The sequence below is a fragment of the Lepidochelys olivacea genome (assembly GCF_965140295.1).
Source record: "Lepidochelys olivacea isolate rLepOli2 genome assembly, chromosome: 2".
Lineage (NCBI taxonomy): Eukaryota > Metazoa > Chordata > Testudines > Cheloniidae > Lepidochelys > Lepidochelys olivacea.
This window is the reverse complement of record NC_140412.1, coordinates 117,994,097-118,016,556: the sequence shown is the minus strand read 5'-3', so window position 1 is coordinate 118,016,556 and position 22,460 is coordinate 117,994,097.

Below are 22,460 nucleotides of genomic sequence, written 5' to 3'. Positions count from 1 at the left end.
TGAATATTTTTGAATCCTGAAGGGGTTCTACTGCGCAGTCCTAAACCAAAATCAATAAGGGAGAGGAGAGGAAAAGACTCTTTAATAAAAACCCCAGGAGGAAAACTAATAAAAGTCTAATGGCCATTCTTTACTAATGACTTCAAACTACTTTCCTGGAGTAGAGACAGATGCAGGAGCACCAATATAAAACAAACAGCCAGTTCTACTAGAGCATGCCTCTTTCCTCGAGTCCCTAGTATTGTCTAAAATTCCACCTTCCACCCTCTTTCCCCAAACCTCACTGAATGTTTTAAACGTTCTGTGTGAGTTATAGCCCATTTCCAGTGATATTAACAATTTAGGATGTATGTAAAAATTACCTTTCAATACCAAGTCTAACTAGGTACTTATATGGCCCTCATCACTGTAATAACTGAGCACCTCATAATCATTAATGGATTTTATCTTCATGACACCGCTGTGACATTGGGAGGTATCATACCCATTTCATAAATGGGGAACCAAGGCACAAGGAGACTATGTGACTTGTCCAAGGTCACACAGGAAGTCTATGTCTGAGCCAGGAATTGCACCCCAGTCTCCTGAACCCCAGCCAATGCCATACCCACTAAACTGTCCTTCTTAACTCATTTTGTACTCATTCTAAGTACTGTTTCATAGCAGTAGTAGTGTAACTATACACTGCACTTTCTACTAACATGCTTGCCCTAAAAGGCTTACACATCAGCAGTCAAAACACAGACATATTATAGCTAGGGAGATGGATCTGGTTACTCTTGAACTTGGAAGAAAATTCAGATCCAGGACCAAACTTGGTGGCTCAGACCCATTACAAAAGCCAACCGGAGAGTTGATATATTTCTGATCAGATTACGGGCTGTCCTCCCTCTGCATCTCATCTGATCCACAGCATTATTTATCTACAAGAGGACCTATTTCTGAGCAAGATAGGCAAGACCAAGAAAGGCAACTTTCTGTAGTGAATCACATAGAAGTTCTTGTGCATTACAGAAAAGTACTTGTGCAGTACAGAAAAGGTTTTTCCTGTGCTTAGATGTTTTCTGTTTAAACCTCTGTTTGGTTTGATATGTGCACACACACACGCACACACGCCCCCGATCTGTTGTCTCAACATTCTTCAAAGTTATTTTGCTTTCTGAATTCAGAATATAATGTGCAGGCTCTCTGCTATGCAGTGAAAATTTTCCTGGCAACTCTACTCTTGTGTCACTCACTACATCTGACCCAAGGCCCTTTCAGACCAAATTTCCAAAAGTGCTAATCACCCTCAGCACTCTCCATGGATGCATCTCTGGAGAAATTCTACATGCAGCAGATCTGATAAAAAAAAATAGCATGTCAGCTTTAACTCTCAAAGTACTTTTTCCTCCAAGTTACAAGCACACACACACACATACAAATGCCCCAAGTGTCAAACAGTCCTGTCCCTTCAGAACCTGCAGCCACAGAGAGAGAGGTGGGGATTTATAGCACAAGGTTTCACACAGTGTAACTCTGAGTTTCAGGGATCAAGGGTTATGACATTTTTATGGTCTTTTTCCCCCCCTCACATGAATATGAAGCAACTGTAAGAAACAAACATCTGGTTTCACTTTTCTTTTCTCCATCACTGTTCCCATATGATACAACCTTAAAACTTGCCAGTGTTCTGGTCCCTGACAAAATTAACTATTTGTGCCAGCACCCTGCCAGGAGCCAAGCTCTTTCTAGATCATCACTTTGAGAGTATGCTGCACTGGAAAAAATAATACTTCCATCATCACTAGAATGCAGGGGCATCCAGACTTTGTCCAACCAACAGCTGCACTGGCAACTTCCCAGGAAGAAGACCAAGCCCTTCCTTTAATTTCCATAAAATAGAATGTATCGCAACCTTGTGGAGGTGCGGTCTGCAAAGGTCCCAGAATGCAATGCTCCACCTTGAGCTGAATGGCCTAGCTGCATTTCCATTCTGTGACCTGTAGTCTACACGGACTGCATCTCCATAACACAGATGAGGACAACTGCAGACCACACTGTGGAGCTCCCTGGCGGGTAGTCACACTTGGTGTAGCATTAGAAAAGCAAACTAATAAATACAGAGTGGGTGAGGTCCACTCCTCCTTACCTTTGATTTATGTTTAACATTGCCACACCGGAAAGAGATTCTTTGCAGCAACATGTCATGTTTTTCTCTTTTCAGAAAAGTGTGACACTGGCAGGTCAGGTGCCAGCTCTTGCCAAGACTGCAGGCATAGCTAAGAACTGACAAACTCATACCTGGAGACCAGATCAGTGCACCTCTAGGTTAGTTTTGCTCAAAATAGGTATTAGTCTTATAAGAATGTATTTAATGTTCAGACTCTAAGATTTGTGGCCCAGATTCCCTTCTAAAATCTGCTCTTTGCAGGAGAGGAGGGGGCCCATAAGGCAGCCAGTTATGGCTCCCTGGTTCGTATAGCATATCTGCACCAGCCTTCACCCCAGCATAGGTTAGAACAGGCTAGGAACTTCTGTAACTTAACCCAGCTGGTAATGGTCCCCAAGAGACCGTAAACCAGCTGGGGCTGGTGGAGCACAGTTTTGCTTTGGCCCTGACCCCCAACACAACCACTACACTGGAATCCAAGCCAAACTTTGGATCTCTATTTGGATTTCAATTTCCCCAAAGCTCAGGGGTGTCTGGATGCATAGTTTTTAGTTCAGCCAAGTCTATTCAAAGTGAACTGTGATCCAGAAGAAAACCTGAAAGTCACTCAAGTTTTCCTCATGGCACAGCGATACACTGCCATGCAGCAGAATTTGGAAAAGAAACTCAGAAGATTAGAGGCTCTGAGGCTGATCTGTTGAAGGTGGTCAAGTTCTTGTTTCCCACATATAAAAGACTGGTATATTGACATGGCAGAATTTGTTTCCATATGAACATCTTCTTCAGTAGATTAAAGACAAAACTGAAATATGGGAAAGAATCTCTCTCTTATCCAAAGGAAACACAGATATACATATGATTGGCACATGGGACTGTTAGAGAGACTTTATGTTTAGGGGCAGGGAAAGAGGTGGTTTAGCAGTCCTGGATGGTTTTGCAAATTGGGTTTTGTTGTTTATTCACAGTTTGATATATAATAATATTTTGTATCACTGTTTTAAAAACCTAGTAAAGTGCTCAAGATGTGCACCATAGCGCTCAAAAACAGAGCTGTGGCTTTGTTTGTTTCCTTAGGTTGGCCAGTCATCACTCTCCCTTCTCATGTTCAAATCCCTTGAGCGGAAGAGGTGTACTCTATTGATGCTACAACATGACAGGAGTGGGTTGCAATCTTTTAGACAAGATCTTCAAAGTGAATTCCCCTAACTTGGAAGTTTACTCTCCAAAACCATTGAAAAGCAGCAAAGAGAGCTTAGGCCCCTACAATACCCATCACACTCCCACCTCCCATGCTCCTCACTTTATTTCTCCCCAAACTGGTGAAAGAGAAATAGAGATCTCTCCAGCCTTGAGATAAGCAGCTGGTAGATAATAAGTTAGCACATTTCTTTTAATTTGGAATGCTCTGTACAGCTTCCCGGTACCTTTCGATTTAGGCCACATTATCACAGTGAATAAGTACTTATACAGGGAGAAGATATCCAATTGTAGTGGAACTCTTTCATGTAACAGACAAAGGCAAAATAAAATCTAATAACTGGAAGGTACAGTAAAAAAAATTCAAACCAAAAATCAGACAAGTAACCATATGGATAACTGACCATTTAATCAGGAACTGGTAAATTCATCATCACGTAAAGTCTTTAAATAAACTAAGTATGAATGGCTTTCTAAAAGATATGCTCTTGTTCAATCACAAGTGCTTGGGCTTGATAGTGTTCTCTTACATAGTACAAAAGAATAATTCCCTCCACTGTCGTAATTATAGAGTGAAAATCTACGGTCAAGAGGTCAGAATAGATTGTCTGGCCTTAAAAATCTATGAATACAAATGTAAGTTGTCACGTGATGAAAATTGGGGTGGGGGGAGGTCTGGGATTAGAAAAAAGAGTTGGTAGAATTTTCAGTGGCTGAGAATAGCCTAACAAGGGCTAACAATTTGAAATGACCGAAATATGCTGAGTATCAGTGGAGAACTGTAGACTCTCAGCTCCTATTGACACCCCTGGGAGTTGAAGATCCTCACCAGAGGTGCTGAACACATTACAGGACTGAGTCAAAATAAAGGAAGAATACACTGAACATTAGAAACAAATCCTAACAGCTTGGGCCCATAGCCAATGAAATTATCCTTTGAGCAAGGAGATTGAGGCACTATATGTTTAAGGATAGATGATTTAAAACTTGAAGAGCTTGTGCAAAGGGCAATCCTGCTTCATGCCGGGGGACAGAATAGAAGACCCAGGGCATCTTTTCCAGCCCCATTTTCTATCTTTGATGGCAAAGCATCCTTCTTGATTATGCCAGTTAAAAACATCACGCCCCCTACTCTTATTCTTTGTTTACTTTTTTCCCCTCTTAGCAACTGCAGAGTTGGATTAACCTGGTATTTCCAAGCATGCAAGATCATTTGTCTTTGAAGGCACTGGTGTGAATCTTAAATCACTGCTTCTCTCATACTTAACATGAGAGTGGTGCACAGCTGGAAATATTGCTTGACAGTCCTCCATTCATGTCAATCTGACTCTCACTCTTATATTTATAAATCCACCAGGTTACAAACAACACTTCATCAGCACTGTGCCAGAGAAAATAGGTGTGCCAGGTGCACTTCTGAAGAAAAAGCGATGGCAAAAGAGGAGAGGGGATATGGAGATCATTTAAAAATCTCTCTGAACCGTTTCAGAGTAAATAGGTAAAGGGAAGTTTGGGAAGTGTGCTCAGATACCATGGTGATGGGTGACAATATAAAACCCTACAGTAGACCGGAAATACAAGGAGGAAATAAAGAATGGAGAAGGGGGAAAGATGAGTGAGGAAAGGAGCACCCTGTTTCCATTTAACAGTAGCCACTGGTGCCCGCACAATGTATGACTGGGGCAATTAGACCATACACCAGGAGAGTTGCGCTTCCCATATGTCCCAGTGCCCAGAGAACTTATGCCTGAAATGGCCTCATTTTTCATGTCCTCACTCAAAATGTTCCCTTCCAGGTATTTTCTTTTAACTACAAAACGTTTGTTCAAGACATATTCCTACGCTGGTATAAAATGATTTCTTTTATGGCTTGTTTCACTCTCCTCACATAGTGAGCCTGTGTTTCATGCCAACCTTTGTTTAAAGCCAATGCCTGTCATAACTGTCAGGTGACATTGTTGTATCATGGGTGAGTAACTGAACCAGTCTAGTCAGTGTAAAACCCTTGTTCTGGCTCCCAGAGAAGGAAGAGGGCGAGCTTATGGTCCCTCTGTCCCTCACTTCTCTCCTCACCAGAACCACAAGGAGGAGGGAGCACAGAACAGAGAAGCAGTGGGGAAGAGACAAAGCTCAACCTCTCTTTGACCTGTTCTCCTGCTTCAGACAGAGGAGAACAAAGGAAGTAGCCAGAGCACAAACACTTGAGTAATTCACAACCCTTAAAAAATTCCCTAGTTTTTAAAACTGGGGCCACAAAAAAAGAGTCTAGTTTCTCACCAGCTTTCCTGTGAGCCAACCCCTTATAAACGCCCCCCATATCTTTAAATGTTCGTATTTATCTCATCCTTTTCTCTCCCGAGTATTCTCTCATTTGCTTTTGTCACTTTTGTCACCTGGTGCTCTCCATCCCTTCTATTCTCTCACACCTCCTCTTCCCATTCCCTTCCCCCTTTTCTTTGGTCTGCCTTTGCATTCCAATGTCCCTTCCTCATCTGCCTTCCCTCATCATCCTCATCTTTAGAAGTCTGTAATAATTTTAAAACTTCTTTGATGCCTCTCGTCCCCTAATCTCCCAAACTGTATGCTGACTGGATCCTGGCAGAGATTCTGCATTCTGCCAGCTGATCCACAGGAACCACAGATGCTTCTAGTCCTCCCCGTGGCTGAGCTGATTTAGTGGAGCAGAGAAGTCAGCAGATGTAAACACAGCAAAAACTAGAATGAGATTTAAACTTGTGGAGGTGGATTTGAAAAAGGCACAGTACTGAAGTCCATTGGTACACACCAGGATATGGAAATCAGTACAGCCAAGTCCTTTCTCTCAAGGTTGTGGCTATAAAAACAATGACTAAAGCACAGAATGAAAGTGAGTGATGGAGATTTCCCAAGAGAGAGAATTTGCAAATTTTGCTTCTAGTTCAAACTACTCGGAGGTAGGACAAGGAAGGGGAGCTAGTGGGGTTAATTCAGTAGACACATTAGACACAGTGGTATTTGCTTGCATTCTTCCTACTCCTCCCAAATAAAACTACCTCTCTCAAGCATCATACCCTGGTGAATGACATTAAGACAAGACATCCTAGAACACCACAGACTACAACCCAAATCCTTTCCATTTCAGAAAAATTACATCAACAGAATAACATGTGATACAAGAACCATTTGTACAAGGAACAAATATTTACCATTACTCTGGATGGCTGTTACACTGCATTGCATTCTTTTTGGCAAGCTAGAGTGGGACAAATGTTCTCGGAACCAGATAAATAGAATTCTGCCCTCACAAACTACTGACAAACACTGCAGGCCACTGAACCCTGGGTCCTCACTGCTTCTCAGAGAGCAGGAGGCCTACACTGGTGAGGGCTAAACATAGAATTGGCTTCTCAAGTATTCTGAGAGGACAAAGAGCTACAGTGTGATATGAATAATAGTTATTAATAACTAACACAGATACCCAAATGCAGTGAAACCACCTCCAAGAGACATTCCCCTCTATTAACCAACCACTTTTAAAGAGCACCCTAGATTTCCATTGCAACTTGTTTAACTTTTAGCTAAATGCCACATCTACTAGGCAAACTAATTTTTCCCGGTCTCTTACACTAGGTCTCACTACAGCATGTAAAGGGAACTATTATATGCTGCTCCATTATATTGGGAGTAAACTTTTTTGCACAAGTATTACAGACTGCAAGTAAAGGTTATGTAACTCTGCCGTAACCACTGGACAACGGCAAGAACCAGGATTTCCTGGTATGCCAAAAATGGGATCTGCCGCTGCTACCTACAAGGGGGTGGGGCTGCCAACTGGTGTAACAGCTCTGGGTCATCTCCGTGCAGGGAGCAACAGGTGTCAGAGCTGGTAATTTTCCTTCTTGCCTCAGCTGCTTGAAACTGCCTCAACTGGATCAATGCCCACCCAGTTCCTTCTTTGGCTAGTCAACCAAGTATGCACAACATGAGCAGCTGCCAGCTACACTGGAAAATGTGCAGGTCTAAAGATCACCTGTGAGCGTGCAGCGTCTGAATGAGCCATGCTGCACGTCTCCTTCATAGAGCTGTGCTGCTAACTTATGTTTGAAAATGGTGACAGAAACTGCTGCTTTTACAGAAAAAAAAACCAGCTGATTGCAGTGCAAGCTGTCCAAACGCCGACCGTCAGAAACTCAAGAGAGGATCTTCTGCCACAATGTCGCATTTCCTATAGGGAGGGGTGAACAAGGTTGGATAGAATAAGAGACCATCCTCATCATGAACCTTCACCCATTTTTAGAACCAAACTGTACTAAACTCCTTCCCTCGATACTTTCTAGTTTCACTCCAGGACTAAAATCTGAGGTGTCAAAATACACCAGGAAAGGCATTCTTGGATCATTTGCAGCTGAAACTTGGCCAAATTCAGAGGTGATGTATCAGGTGGTGTCAACTAGACTCTCCTACACTAACTTTGACAGTCAAATTTAGACCTACTTAATTTCACTGTACCCAAGCATATGCTCTTTGGTATATCAATTCCACAACTCTTAGAGCCCCCTAAGCAGCATTAGAGTGGGTGAAGGAGGCCAAGGGGAGTCAAAGCACTGGGGAGTCTCAGGGCTTTACACTTAAAACGGTGCAGCAGTGCAGCTGCATGACCGCAGCTGCAGCGCTTCAGTGAAACTGATACCTACACACTGATACTCTCCCATTGGCGTAGGTAATCCATCTCCCCCACAGGTGGTAGCTAGGGCAACGGGAGAATTCTCCCATAGACCTATCACTGTCTACACCGGGGGTTCGATCGATTTAACTGCATCAATCAGGGATGTGGATTTTGGATTTTTCACATCCTTGAGCAACGTAGTTCTACTGACCTAATTTCCTAGTATAGGCCTGGCCTAATTTAGTGGATTTACAAGTCATCTCTGAATTTGGCCCTGTAAGCAGAATTACCACACCTTTCATGAGAAAGCCTGTTTTCCTGAGATTTACAGACCAGCTATGCACACTTAAGAAGTCTGATATCCTGTAAAGCATCCCAGCTTTTAACTGCTTATCCAAACTGAACACGAACTCTAAATCTCCGAAGCTGCCCCATCCCTAGTCATGACCCAGCTGGCTTACAATTTCATGCAAAGAAAACTGATAAACTCACTTAGCCAGAGCTATGGTTTACTAGAGCTTGGAGCTCCCCCAGTTGCCATAGCAAATCTGAACTGCGTGTTCTCTCACTTCCCTCCCCCTCACCTCTCCACCCTGTTGTCCTATCTCAAGGTATTCCCAAATGCATCTGGCCCAAGTCACACTTTCTGAGCCCTTACAAGAATGTCGGATTTGCAGGCAGTTTATTCATGTGCTGTTAATTCCAGGGAAAACAGTAGCATTGGTGTCATTATCATATTTATAAATTTAACTGAATTGCTCACATTAATACAGCAAGGCGCATGGCAATGTCTGATGCTGGAATGTTTTCTGAGCTGGGAGTGGCTAGCCCAGAAGCTTGTTTAACAAAGGCAGGAGAGACCATGTACTCACACCAAGTGATTCAGCTGATCTATTTTTAAGTGCTGTATCAGCCAGGGAGCCAGAGGAGTGCAAACCAGTAGAGATCTAGAAGCAACAATAATCCTTGTATTCTTGCATGCCTCCAGTACTACTGTGTGCCTCTCAGCTGTCTGTTTAAATGAATCAGACCCAGCTCCTGCCATCTGTAACATTTGAGACATTATAGGGACTGGGTATTGTCCTATGCAGAATAGAAATCCACTTGAATAACTGTACTTTGTACAATACATTACCCACTTGCCATCATTTACAGCAGGCAAGGGTGATGTTTTAGGGATCTTTTTCCCCAGTGGGTGTAGTGATTCATAGAGACAGGTTAGTGTGCTGGGTAGACCCTCTGCTTCTCTCAGCTATGAGTCAGAATCTCTGGGCCACAGGAGCATGCCTAAGATTCCAGACAAGCACTCTTCCAGAAACCTCCTTCTCCCTCTGAACCTCTGCTCTGCCTGTACCTTTGCTAATGGATGCTCTGTACAGTGTGGGTGTGGGACAGAAAAGGGAGGGAAATGTAGAACTTCTGGAGAATCTGCAACCAAACTCAGAAGTCTGATCAAAGGCTTTGATCAGTTTGGTCAATGATCCCCATACACACAAAGATGCTGTAACATAATTCCAGTGCTGGAAGTTTTTAATATTAACGTAGAAATATATTGGCAGCTCATGTACTCATGTTCTCCAAGATTGAGCTGTCAAAAGATGTATGTCTTTAAGCAATTTCAGTGTGCCCCATCACCATAGTCTCTAGAAGAGATGTACATTACAAACCTTTATGACACTATCCCTATTGCCCTTTGGGTGTACACAAGTTAACTTGTATGCAGTGTTGATGTCAGGATATCAGAGCGACAAGATGGGTGCAGTAATATCTTTTATTGGACCAACTTCTGTTGGTGAGAGAGACAACCTTTCAAGCCACACAGAGCTCTTCTTCAGGTCTGGCTATTTTTTTTTTCTTCCAGTGAGTGGGAGCATGCGATGATTTCTTGTCTGAAGTAGTCCCTTCCGGAGCATATGAGGTGCAGTACGTTGTTTTTCTGAAGTCCTTCTGCAGAGTTGTTCAACATATTGGGAGTAATATGTAGTGGTCAGAGGGTTATAGCTAGTGCGACCTCTGGGGATGACATTTTGTCTCTTGCATTTGCTCAGGAAGTAGATGTCGCTGTTCAGTTTTGCTTTCTTTTTCTCCATGTTCATAGAATCATAGAATATCAGGCTTGGAAGGGACCTCAGGAGTCATCTCGTCCAACCCCCTGCTCAAAGCAGGACCAATCTCCTACTAAATCATCCCAACCAAGGCTTTGTCAAGCCTGACCTTAAAAACCTCTAAGGAAGGAGATTCCACCACCTCACTAGGTAATCTATTCCAGTGCTTCATCACCCTCCTAGTGAAAAAGTTTTTCCTAATATCCAACCTAAACCTCCCGCACTGTAACTTGAGATCATTATTCCTTGTTCTGTCATCTGGTACAACTGAGAACAGTCTAGATACATCCTCTTTGGAACCCCCCTTTCAGGTAGTTGAAAGCAGCTATCAAATCCCCACTCATTCTTCTCTTCTGCAGACTAAATAACCCCAGTTCCCTCAGCCTCTCCTCATAAGTCATGTGCTCCAGCGCCCTAATCATTTTTGTTGCCCTCCACTGGACTCTTTCCAATTTTTCCACATCCTTCTTGTAGCATGGGGCCCAAAACTGGACACAGTACTTCAGATGAGGCCTCACCAATGCCGAATAGAGGGGAATGATCACGTCCCTCGATCTGCTGGCAGTGCTCCTATTTATACAGCCCAAAATGCCATAAGCCTTCTTGACAACAAGGGCACACTGTTGACTCATATCCAGCTTCTCGTCCACTGTAACCCCTAGGTCCTTGTCTGCAGAACTGCTGCCTAGCCACTCGGTCCCCAGTCTGTAGCAGTGCATGGGATTCTTCCGTCCTAAGTGCAGGACTCTGCACTTGTCCTTGTTGAACCTCATCAGATTTCTTTTGGCCCAATCCTCTAATTTGTCTTGGTCCCTCTGTATCCTATCCCTACCCTCCAGTGTATCTACTCCTCCTTCCAGTTTAGTGTCATCTGCAAACTTGCTGAGGGTGCAATCCACACCATCCTCCAGATCATTAATAAAATATATTGAACAAAACCAGCCCCAGGACCGACCTTTGGGGCACTCCGCTTAATACTGGCTGCCAACTAGACATGGAGCCATTGATCACTACCTATTGGGCCCGATGATCTAGCCACCTTTCTATCCACCTTATAGTCCATTCATCCAGCCCATACTTCTTTAACTTGTTGGCAAGAATACTATGGGAGACTGTATCAAAAGCTTTGCTAAATTCAAGGAATAACACGTCCACTGCTTTCTCCACATCCACAGAGCCAGTTATCTGGTCATAGAAGGCAATTAGGTTAGTCAGGCATGCCTTGCCCTTGGTGAATCCATGCTGACTGTTCCTGATCACTTTCCTCTCCTCTAAGTGCTTCAAAATTGATTCCTTGAGGACCTGCTCCATGATTTTTCCAGGGACTGAGGTCAGGCTGACTGGCCTGTAGTTCCCCGGATCCTCCTTATTCCCTTTTTTAAAAATGGGCACTACATTAGCCTTTTTCCAGTCATCCAGGACCTCCCCCGATCACCTCATTATCTTTGAGTTTTCAAAGATAATGGCCAATAGCTCTGCAATCACATCTGCCAACTCCTTTAGCACCATCTGATGCAGTGCATCTGACCCTATGGACTTGTGCTCATCCAGCTTTTCTAAATAGTCCTGAACCACTTCTTTCTCCACAGAGGGCTGTTTACCTCCTCCCCATACTGTGCTGCCCAGTGCAGGAGTCTGGGAGCTGACCTTGCTCATGAAGACAGAGGCAAAAAAAGCATTGAGTACATTAGCTTTTTCCACATCCTCTGTCACTAGGTTGCCTTCCCCATTCAGTAAGGGGTCCACACTTTCCCTGACCACCTTCTTGTTGCTAACATACCTGTAGAAACCCTCCTTGTTACTCTTAACATCCCTTGCTAGCTGCAACTCCAAGTGTGATTTGGCCTTCCTCATTTCACTCCTGCATGCCTGAGCAATATTTTTATACTCCTCCCTGGTTATTTGTCCAATCTTCCAGTTCTTGTTAGCTTCTTTTTTGTGTTTAAGATCAGCAAGGATTTCACTGTTAAGCCAAGCTGGTTGCCTGCCATATTTACTATTCTTTCTACACATCGGGATGGTTTGTTCCTGTAACCTCAATAAGGATTCTTTAAAACATAGCCAACTCTTCTGGACTCCTTTCCCCCTCATGTTATTCTCCCAGGGGATCCTGCCCATCAGTTCCCTGAGGGAGTCAAAGTCTGCTTTTCTGAAGTCCAGGGTCCATATTCTGCTGCTCTCCTTTCTTCCTTGTGTCAGGATCCTGAACTCGACCATCTCATGGTTCCCATCCACTTTTGCTTCCCCTACTAATTCTTCCCTGTTTGTGAGCAGCAGGTCAAGAAGAGCTCTGCCCCCAGTTGGTTCCTCCAGCACTTGCACCAGGAAATTGTCCCCTACACTTTCCAAAAATTTCCTGAATTGTCTGTACACTGCTGTATTACTCTCCCAGCAAATATCGGGGTGATTGAAGTCCCCCATGAAAACCAGGGCCTGTGATCTAGTAACTTCTGTTAGTTGCCTGAAGAGTTTCCATTTCAGATGCCAAGATTTTATAACTTCCACTGTTATATGCATGGTCCCAGGATATGAGAGAGACAAAGTAGGTAGGTGAGGTAATATCTTTTACTGGACCAACTTCAGTTGGTGAGAGAGACAAGCTTTCGAGTTTACACTGAGCTCTTCTTACACAGAGCCCTTCTTCAGGTTTGATGTAAGAAGAGCTCAGTGTAAACTCGAAAGCTTGTCTTTCTCACCAACTGAAGTTGGTCCAGTAAAAGGTATTACCTCACCCACCTTGTCTCTCTAATAAGTTAACTTGCTTTTTTTAATAGCCAGCTTGCAACCACATCTGTATATAGAAAAGAAATGTCTTGAAAACAAAAGCTGTGTGTGATCTGTGCAACAATCATGCTCTTCTTTGGTATCAACAATACATCAATTCACTCTCCCATGTATCCACACCAAAAGTCACATCAATCAACATTAAACCCTAAGCAATACAAGGGCATAAAGCCAGCTAGACTTTAATACCTCAAAATCACATAAGGGCATTCCATAGCTGCAACTGTAAATAATTACTGCCTTATCGGCATAACATCAGAACTGGGTTACAGGGGAAAGGAGAGTACAGTTGCTCAATCCAAACAATTGGAGGAGTATCTGGAACCAAAGTAGTGCTGCATGCTACTTCCTCTTTGAGGAAGCATGACTGATGAAGGGAGCTAACTGACTGATGTAGGCTGGGATTCTAATGGGGAGGGTGATGGGGGATTGGTGTTGCTGTGGATCAGATTGGATCAAGTACCCACCCTTTGGTGAACTGACACCTAAGACACTTTCCACAGATCATTTCAAAATCTGTAGATCCTGATACGTGGCAAACAAGTACCTGCAAGTGCAGGAGAATCTCTGTACTGGCCTTGAGGTACAAATACCCATGCTGTGCATGTGAACTATTCTGGTAGCAACCCTATGATGGATTTTCAGCATGCTCCACAGGCTATTGTTGCCTAATTCCCCTAAACAGTAATCAGAAGAATAGGAGCACCTTGCACCAGAGTCAGACATCAGCGTCTGTACTTGGAAAGCAAGGAGACTGTTCTCCAGTTCAGAGAGTCAGACACAGACAGTAATAAAATACACTTTAAAAAAAAAAAGAGTAGACATCAAAGTGAGTAACCAAGGACCCAGAAACAAATGGATTTCACACTTGGTTAATTGCGTGAATTAATTAAATGGAAGGAGCTGCAGGCATGTCGATATCAAACCGCTCACCAGCACAGATGGAAGCTCAACAATAAGTGAGAGTGTCACATGAATCTGATTTTGTGGCTTGCACTCTACATTTCCATCCCTAGCTCAGACTCAAACCCTAGCCTCAAGGTAAATGTCTGGATTTCATTTCTGTGGCCCTCTGCAATGTGCTCAAATCCTTCAATATCAGACACGTTTATGCCTGTTACCCTCCCACTGCTTTTGTTTCCCCTCAGGGAAGGTAGACAGGAAGAAGAGAAGTTGTTGGGTTTTCATTTCACAACTCTCTCCATAAGCCACTTTTCTGCACACATGCCATGGTTCAGAGTCTCTCTCAAGTCACAGTACCAGGAACTGAGTGTTTACACAGTTCATTATCCTCTTTGCAGTTGCTATAGCAACCACAAGGGGTCAGCTTATAGAAGGAGAGGAAGTTCACTTTGGGGGAGTTCAGCTTTTCAACTACAGAATCAAGCATGGCTGAAAAACAAAAGGCCAGATGCTGGGAGGAAACACATTTTTAAAAGTTTCCTATGTGTAAAACCACCCAAGCTTTCTAAATCACCAGGAGATGCCACATTCCTTTCCCCTTGGTCAGAGAGATGCTCTGGTATTGCTGATGCAGGAGCTACATTTTCAACAGCCCTTCTCACTCAGATGCCTGTCAACATTTTAGAGTCGTGCAGTAATAAATCAATAGTCTCCGTGCCACAGTTTCATAAATGCTTCTAAATTTGCACCCACAATTTGGTAGGCACAAGTGTTTTGTGCCAGCAGGATGCTCAAAGGCTGTTTTCAGATATAAATGATGTAATTTATGGATGCAAATTATACAGAGCCAAATGTTCTCTGTAGTGGAATTATACCAGTAGAAAATTTGCCCCTTCATGTTCAGAGTTGTGGGTATCTATTTAGGGCCACATTTTAAAAAGAAGACTCACAACAGCGTGACTACGTTTGCACACACAACAATGACAGCATGATCAAAAATGTATATTTTAATTCCTTCAAAAATCAGATGTCCCGATCCTGCAGTTCACCACATCTGCATGGAGCCCCGCTGAAGGCAATGTAAACATTGGTGCAGCAGTCCTCCCATGTGATGTCAATTGTAGATACATAATTAGGTGCCTAAACTGCCACCAATCCTGCTCAACTATGTGCACAAAGGTAACTGGGATAAAATGTAATCCAGCTGCATCTGTAACCCCTACCTCCCACTGTCCAGGTGCCCCAGCCACTCTCCAATCCAATCCCTCAGACAGAGATCTTGTAGGTGTTTGTCTCTATCAAGCGTTCTTACAACTACAATACCCACTTGCTGAAGTGAAGAAACAGACTGACAGAGCCAGAAGAGTACCCAGACGTCACCTACTCCTGGACAGGCCCAACGCCACGAGCCATCTCCTTCAGCCCCCAACTAAAACCTCTCCAGCGCATCATCAAGGATCTACAACCTTTCCTGAAGGACGATCCCTCACCCTCACAGATCTTGGGAGACAGGCCAGTCCTTGCTTACAGACAGCCCCCAAACCTGAAGCAAATACTCACCAGCAATCACACACCACACAACAAAAACACTTACCCAGGAACCTATCCTTGCAACAAAGCCCGTTGCCAACTCTGTCCACATATCTATTCAAGGGACACCATCATAGGACCTCATCACATCAGCCACACCATAAGAGGCTCGTTCACCTGCACATCTACCAATGTGATATATGCCATCATGTGCCAGCAGTGCCCCTCTGCCATGTACATTGGCCAAACCAGACAATCTCTACGCAAAAGAATAAATGGACACAAATCAGACGTTAAGAATTATAACATTCAAAAACCAGTCGGAAAACACTTCAGCCTCCCTGGTCACTCAATTTCAGACCTAAAAGTCGGAATTCTCCAACAAAAAAACTTCAAAAACAGACTCCAACAAGAGACTGCAGAATTGGAATTAATTTGCAAACTGGACACCATTAAATTAGGCTTGAATAAAGACTGGGAGTGGATGGGTCAGTACACAAATTAAAAACTAATTCCCCATGCTATTTTTCCCCTTGCTGTTACTCACACCTTCTTGTCAGCTGTTTGAAATGGGCCATCCTGATTATCACTACAAAAGTTTTTTTTTTCTCCTGCTGATAATAGCTCACCTTAATTAATTGGTCTCATTACAGTTGGTATGGCAACACCCATTTTTTCATGTTCTCTGTGTATATATATTTTCCTACTGTATTTCCCACTGCATGCATCTGATGAAGTGGGTTTTAGCCCACAAAAGCTTATGCCCAAATAAATTTGTTAGTCTCTAAGGTGCCACAAGGACTCCTCGTTGTTTTTTCAGCCACTCTGTGTCACTGCTGCGGACCACATGTTCCATTCTTTTTCCAACCTGCCCACTCCCGTTCACCCTTCCCAACAAACTGAAAAATAAAAGGGCTTTGAGATGGTGTCCGAGGAACTCAATTCCCCCCAGCTGTCCTGTCCAGCTCCCCACACCCCCCTTATGGAAGGGAGTAGGTGTTAGGAGGGTCTGTGCAGTGGGGACAGAGTTCACCCAGCATTAACGCTGCCCATGAGTGGAAGGCAGTGTGCCCATCAGCCAGCGTTCTATCATGGCATGTGATGGGGTCAGTGCAGGGAACGTCATTTTGATGGGGAATAATCAATTCTTTGTACTTCTGCCCCCCCCCCACCCCCATCTACATGGGGAAAGTGACTGTGTTCTGAAATCATTTTCAGTGACTTTGATTTCCACAGTCACTCACCAGCATGGTTGGAGCAGTGGATGGATGGCACGTGGGTCTACTCAAAAGGGTCCTGAAAAGTTTGTTTGCCAAAACCATTTAAAAGAAGCCCCTCCCCCTCTCCAGCAGCTGGCCGAGCTAAGTGAGCCCAGCCCAGATTTTCACTAACAAGGAAAATGGGTTCAAACCTGCTGAGTTTCCCAGCATAGCTGGGCCCTGAACCCTCCCTTGCCCAAGGATTTCAAAGCACATATCCCCATCATTGTTCATTAACTAGCCCTCTCACACCCTCAACCTCTATGAGATGAGTGTGAGATATAAAGGGATCCTGTCCCCCAGCCCTGGCCTGGGACACAGCAGCTGTTTGAGAGGACAGGGAATGAAGAAGACTCCTGTACCCAACTGAGAATGCAGAGGGAGTGGAATGGAATCCCAGAGCAGGAGCTTGGCCAGGACACCAGGGTGAGCTGCCAACTCCTGCAAACAGGGTGACTGGAGCTTTATTAACTGCAAGGAGCTGGGACTTTCCACCCAAAGGGTCATTTCTGATCCCAGACTTGTGAAAATGCATCAACATTGGGGTTCAGGATGGGGGTGACGCTCCTGGGAAGCTCTCGTGTCCCAAATGGGGTCTGCAGAGACGCTTCCTCCCTCACACACCTGTGGGGAGCAGCAAGAAGCGGGGACATCAGCACATGAGGCCAAGAGAGCTGGGCCAGTTACTAACAGCCTGACATGTTCCAGCACCGTGCCCCCTCCCTGGAGCTCAGAGCACTTTACTAAGAGGGAGCTGAGAGAATGTTATTACTAGCTCCATTTTACAGATGGAAAATCCAAGCTGGAGAGGGAAGCGACTCATCCAAAGCTGCACAATGAGTTACCTGCAGAGCCAGGAGTAGAGGCCAGAGTCCTGACTGCCAAACCCTACTGTCACCACTACACAAACTGCATCTCTTGATTCTTGTTTTTCTTGTTCTGAAGCCAACAATCTGCACAGTGACCTGGGATCCCACAGGGGGCTGGCTGGGCAGATTAGAATCAGTTCAGACCCCACTGTCTCTCAGATACCTCATCACACGAGATGATGCAACAATGCTGTGATGTTAACTGCTCATCCCTGACATACTTCACCAAAGGAGAAGATGCCACAGTACCTGGATGTTATCATCTCCTGCCCAGTCACTGCCCAGCAGTCCCACAGATCAGCAGAGAAAGGTAAGCTTGGAGAAGCCAGTATAAGTTCACTCAATAACCCACTGGAGTCTGCAAGGACAGGGCTCTGGAGAAAGACTGGAGGGACTGCAGACAGAGGGTGAAATGACAAGAGACTAGAGTACAGGGTGGTGTCATGTGCAGTAGAGAGAAAACAAGTGATTGCCCAAGAAGAGGAAGAGGGATGGGAAGAGAATCCCTGGAGGAGAAGCTGTGAGGCATTGTGTGAAAGACGACAGAGAATCATAATGGATCGTGCTGAAGTGAAAAGGGAAAAAAAGCTGCTGCAAGAGATCACACCGAGGAGGAAGAGAAGAGACAACAAGAGATTGCACAGAGGAGGAGGACAGAGCATGAGAGAATGCACTGAGGAGGAGGAGGAGGAAGGCCAGTGAGGGATTTGTGTCGAGAAGGAGGAGGAACCACAAAGGATCACACTGAGGAGGAGAAAATGTGGAGGATGAAAAGAGAGACCACAAGGGATCAGGCCGAGGAGTAGGAGGAGGCAGCACTGCTGCTCAGAAGAAGAGAGATGGAGAAGAAGTGGAGCCCTGATGTAGTTGCAGGGTCAGGAGTTTACACCAATCATTCTGAGCTAGTGTGAAAATTTATTTTAAAAAGGTAGTCTTTGGTATAACCCAACCATCCAGACATTTACTTCAGATGTCTGTAACTGCACAAAGAAAAGGAGTACTTGTGGCACCTTAGAGACTAACCAATTTATTTGAGCATGAGCTTTCGTGAGCTACAGCTCACTTCATCGGATGCATACCGTGGAAACTGCAGAAGACATTATATACACACAGAGACCATGAAACAATACCTCCTCCCACCCCACTGTCCTGCTAGTAATAGCTTATCTAAAGTGATCATCAAGTTGGGCCATTTCCAGCACAAATCCAGGTTTTCTCACCCTCCGCCCCCCCCACCCCCCCAAACTCACTCTCCTGCTGGTAATAGCCCATCCAAAGTGACCACTCTCCTTACAATGTGTATGATAATCAAGGTGGGCCATTTCCAGCACAAATCCAGGGTCTCTCACCCCTCACCCCCCTCCAAAAACCACACACACAAACTCACTCTCCTGCTGGTAACTGCACAGTAAACTCCATTTATAAAATCATCTCAGCCTGTGCCAAATGCAAGTAATAAAAAAGGACTAGTCAAGATACAAGCAATGTTTTAAAACAGTGTTGCTGCCACTGCTTTATAGGAAACTAACTTTTTTTGAGTTTGCTAAACTGCAAGGATTATTCATATGGGCTAGAAATATTATCAGATAGGGAATAATAGTAAGAATATTATTATATCATCATATAAATCTACATATGCCCTTATATTGAATGATGTCTTCAGTTCTTGTCACCACCCCACCCTAAAAGATAGATTTATCAGAAGAAGAAAAGGTTGAGAGACCTATGACCAAAGGAGTATGGAAAGACTTGAGGAGAGATTGTAAAGACTGAAGAGAGGTGAAATCTTTGCCCCATTGAAGTCAATGACAAAACTCCTATTGTCTTCCACTGAGCCAGTATTTCACTTTCAGACTCTTTAGAAAGGATCTGCATAAGAGGGGATAGAATAGAGGATTACAAAATAAAGAATGGTATATATGTCAGTGAGGTGCTTGTGTTTGCCCACTCTAACAATTCAAGTATAAGGGGGCATCCATGAAAGCAAAAGGCAACCAATTTAAATCTGATCCAAGGAAATATGGTTTTAAAGAGAGTGAATAGTTAACCTGTGGAACTCACTGCCACAAGATAACATTTCATACCAACAGCTGCGTATGATTCCAAAAAATATTATTCATTACATTAAATAGGGCCTGACATTGTTATAAAGGATATAAAACCTCATGTTTCAGACTGTAATACCAACCACAGCTATTTAGGGTTAAGAAGGTCCTTCTATGGGCAGATTAATCCATAATTGTTCATTGTGTGACTCTTTTCACCTTGTTCAGAAGCATGTGATAGTGAATAGTATACAAGATAGGTTACCAGACTAAATGGCTCACTGGTCTAATCTGGCATTTATTTAATTATTACATAAATACTAGTAATAACTCCTACCCACTAACCAGTGTTAAACCTGCCCTGTCTACACTAGGGTTTTAATATGTATTGGCTCACAAGTTTTAAAAACACATCTTTCCTCCTTGTCTAGACAAGTGCTTAGTGAGCAGTTTTTGTAAGGATACTTTATGCTGCTTTGGATACTTTCATTGGTGCTAGGACCTTCCTGTCATTTGAAATAATCTGGCTTTGGCAGAGATGGGCCACATGCAGGCCCATCTCTAGTTCTGATCTTATTTGTGGGCAGCCTCCAGCTGCATCCTGGCAAAAGCACTTTAAAATAAAGAACATATATTGGTAATTACTTCATTTACTGTTCTACACTTGGCTCAGCCTAAACAGTGAAACTAGACTGGTCCATTTCTCTTTCTGTTTGGAGGCACTTTCTCTTTTTGGCTCTTATACACGGGCATAGTACAGTTATGTTTGGATTTCCAATTCTTAAATAATAAGCCAACAGGCTTAAATAATAAAATGTCTCTACTGCGGTTTTAATTTTTATACCATTAGAGAGAAGATTTCTATCATATGCGGTGTGGAACTCACCTACCTTTAATAAAAAATTTTTAAAAAATCAACTACATTTCTGCTTGTACTTCTTGACTGTGTCCTTTTAACACCACTCAACAGCTGTTAAATTGGATAATCCTCAATTATCCTCATGTCACTAATTGAAATGCTAATTGCTCTCACTCCACCAGAGTTTATTCATCCACTCCAGGGCCACCAGGTATGCTCTGTATGAGAAGGATGCTGAAGTAATTAAGCTCCCTCCTGGGATTCTGGAAGCATTTAAAGAAATGGTTCCAGACGAATTTGGAAAGGAGAAAGTGGATAGAAATAAAGGAAAATAAGATGAGGAAGAAGCCAGTGTGGAGCACTTGCATGTTTTGATGTGTCAAAAGTGTTCCTTTCATCACTCTGTTTTTTAGACATTGTGCACCAGATTCAACCCTGGTGTAACTCCAGTAAGTCAACGGAGTTATGCCAATGATGAATCTGACCCCAAATTTGTATTTACTATTTGTGTAGTTGTAGTGCTCAAAGGACACAAGCAGGGAACAGAGTTTCATTGTCCTACGTGCAGCACGCACCCACAGGAAGACAATCCCTCCCTTCAGGAGCTCACAATCCACTTTGAAACAAGATGCATCTTCATAAGGATAAATCGACATGCTTTCTACTTTGCTGTATTTTGTAAGATGCTCATGTATGCGTCAGGCACGACGTTTCTCCAGCTGTGCTTACCTGGACCCAGTACCGAGTGGTCACCCTCGCAGTGCATTCATTCTATTGGAACTCTGGCATATTTAAGCAATACTCCAGTGCAGCAGAGAAGAGACTGTGGAAGCCAGCAGCAAGGGCCTCAAATTAAAATGACTTTCTATGGGCCAGATCTTGCAGGTAGATCTCTGTGGGTGGACCCCTGCACTCACACAGATCCAATTGCCAGATATGGCCCTGTTCAAATACATTCATTTAGATTTCAAACAGACCACCTGGTAGACTGAGTCTGGAACTGATCCCAGGGTAAAATGAGCAATTCAAACCACCAAGCGGGACAACCCCAAAATACACTCCAGTGAAGTTTATTCCTGCTGCAGGAGTATTAGGCTACTCATTAATCTTTGTAATAAGTGTTATAGTGGTGTCTATTCTTGGTGGTTGGTCTGACTGAGCCAGAGGCAAGGGGGATCTGTTTAGCTTTCAATTTTTCAAGGATTTGTCTACACTAGAAAGTTGTAGCCCTTTAACTATACTGGTGTATTAAAGCAGTACACACAATCCTAGTATGGATGCAGTTGTATCAGTATAAAGCTATAATAAAACGGAAATAAGTCATACTCGTATATGGCTCTCTTATATTGGTATAACTGTGTCCACACTGCGGGTTGCACTGGTATAACCATAAAGGTAAAGAAACACACCCCTAACCAAAATAGTTGTACCATCCCTAAAACTCTTTCCTTACGATGTTGCTAATAGCTTGTTTTCAAGGTAATACATAGATAGCAAGTTGAACCTACTTTGTGTGTTAGTTCCTCGCATTACATAGGTGCCACTGGAATACATGATACCAGCTAAAGCAAAAATCACAGACCATATGGGGCATAACACATCTGTAGATTACATCTGCTGCCACATCTGGCATTTTAAAAGACCCTACTCCCTCACAGCCACCTCAGAGGGCCCAACCAGCCCCAGCCATTCTTGCAGCAATTTGAAGGAGAGTTTGCAGATGCTACATTGCTGCTGTTTAAGCCTCTAGACAGACACGTGAGAATGGGATAGGACATGTCAGTATAATAACAACCTGGAAGGGAAGAAACAGAAGGAGAAGAGGGGAGCAGAACAGGGAGTGGAAGAGGAAATTGGGGCCATGTGTCATACCATTAACAGGCACATTTTCAACTGTGGGGCTAACACATCACATGGGGGGCTAGTGACTTGATCTTTGCTCCCATGGTTTGATGACAGCCAAACTACTCCAGGGGATTCCAGCCCCATAGTGTAATTCACACATTTCTTTTGTTCTGCATATGATTCAGATAGAACCAGGTTGCATGCCAAGGTGATGAAACTCCAGCACCCTCCCACAACGCTGGACAGGTGCACTTTGCTGGTGAGCTA